This window comes from Triticum aestivum, chromosome 2B (assembly GCF_018294505.1).
Source record: "Triticum aestivum cultivar Chinese Spring chromosome 2B, IWGSC CS RefSeq v2.1, whole genome shotgun sequence".
Taxonomy (NCBI): domain Eukaryota; kingdom Viridiplantae; phylum Streptophyta; class Magnoliopsida; order Poales; family Poaceae; genus Triticum; species Triticum aestivum.
Window position 1 is genome coordinate 802,820,381 of NC_057798.1, and position 1,531 is coordinate 802,821,911.

Consider the following 1,531-nt stretch of genomic DNA (forward strand, 5'->3'; position numbering starts at 1 on the left):
GTGATTCTGCTTCTTCTTTTTTCCTGGTTGGAGACAACACTTCAGATCTTGCATGTTAGTAAAAATACCCTTCAGATTCTTGCAACCGTGAACAAAGGGATCAGCTCCAATTTTAAATCTGTCAATATGGCATATGCTTACAGCTTACCATTTGGATCAGGAATGTACCAAATTAAGTGCCAAATGTCCTGACCATAGTATATCAGTAGCAGCTAAAACTAACAACACATTGGAACCATGGAATGAAATATTCACCAACCATGGTTCCAGACAAGTTGATGTATGATCTGCTGGCTGAGATGTGCATGATGTGGGTGATGAAGAAATTTGTTTGGATTCCCACTGATTTTTCATGATTATTACAACCAGCTACTTCTGACGGATCATGCCATCTCTTGGACTACATATGTACCCCTTTATTATTGAGCAAATACTTTCCTTTGATTTTTTGCAAACCTCTTAGCAGTACTTTTTCTATCCTCCTTTTTGTGTTCTGCTGGCTGATGAGATGTGCATTGCCTGGGTGATGAAGAAAATCGACGGGTCACGCCATCTCCTGAAGTACATTTGCACATTTTTACTGCTTTAGACTGATTGTACATGCATTCCTTCATTGGTTATGAACCTTATTGCTCATTGTGTTCTGTTGGGTTGAACTGCATGATTTCGGGTGATGAAGAAAATCGTTTGGATTCCCACTGATATTTCATGATTAGTGTAACCAGCTACTTCTGATGGATGATGGAATCTCCTATATTACATTTGCACTGCTTTATGACTGGCCGTACATGCACTCATTGTGTTGGTCGCAACCTTGTTGCTCTTTGTGTTATATTGGGTCTTTTGCATGCTTCTACGTGATGAAGAAAATCGTTCGGATTCCCACTGATACTTCATGATTATCGCAACCAGCTACTTCTGACAGACCATGCCATTTTGTGCTCTTTAAGAGATTTTGCTCTATTTTGGGTTTTAATTCATTCAACAGTTTGCTGGTGTTTATTTTCCTTTGAGCCTGTGATGTTATCAAAATATTTGCTACTCTTAATGGGTTTATCCCACTTGATGATCTTAACCACCAAGATCTTTGAGGCTCTTAGTTCTAGTCTAATGTTATCAGTACAGTACATCCGCTGTTGCCCGTTTTTGTTCATTATGAGCTGATGTTTGTGCATACCATTTCTCATCACTCTCTGGCCTGGTATTCAGGAGCTGGAGGAAAAGAGGAAGGAGAAGGCCAAGATCTCTTATGACAGGAGAAAGCAACTGGCGAAGCTCTGCGTCAAGGCGAGAAGGCAGCTGAAGAGAAGTTAGGATCTCAGCTGGAGATCCTGGCCCCTATCAAATACTAAAGCTATCGTGCGCCATCAGTTTTGGGAAACCTCTGTCGTATTTTAAGTAGTTTGGTAACTTTGATAGTACAATCTGGTTGGTAAACCTTTTTATGCATGCAGTTCTGCGACACTCATTTGAAATTTTCTACATGGTGAACTGTATCGTTTATCAAATGTGTGCATTTGGAAATTCCAGT

At 40.1% G+C, this 1,531-nt stretch overlaps 1 non-coding gene and 3 pseudogenes across 1 annotated transcript; all 4 read left to right on the forward strand.

Moving 5' to 3' along the window:
• Window positions 1–308: 308 nt before the first annotated feature.
• On the forward strand, window positions 309–384 carry LOC123047805 (uncharacterized; annotated as a pseudogene).
• Window positions 385–664: 280 nt separating this feature from the next.
• LOC123047806 (uncharacterized) lies at window positions 665–740 on the forward strand (annotated as a pseudogene).
• Window positions 741–851: 111 nt separating this feature from the next.
• LOC123047808 (uncharacterized) lies at window positions 852–927 on the forward strand (annotated as a pseudogene).
• An 85-nt stretch (window positions 928–1,012) lies between these two features.
• On the forward strand, window positions 1,013–1,095 carry LOC123047758 (small nucleolar RNA SNORD24). Its single transcript, XR_006423122.1, has one exon. It is a non-coding gene; the product is annotated as a small nucleolar RNA SNORD24 (small nucleolar RNA).
• The last annotated feature ends 436 nt before the right edge of the window (window positions 1,096–1,531 follow it).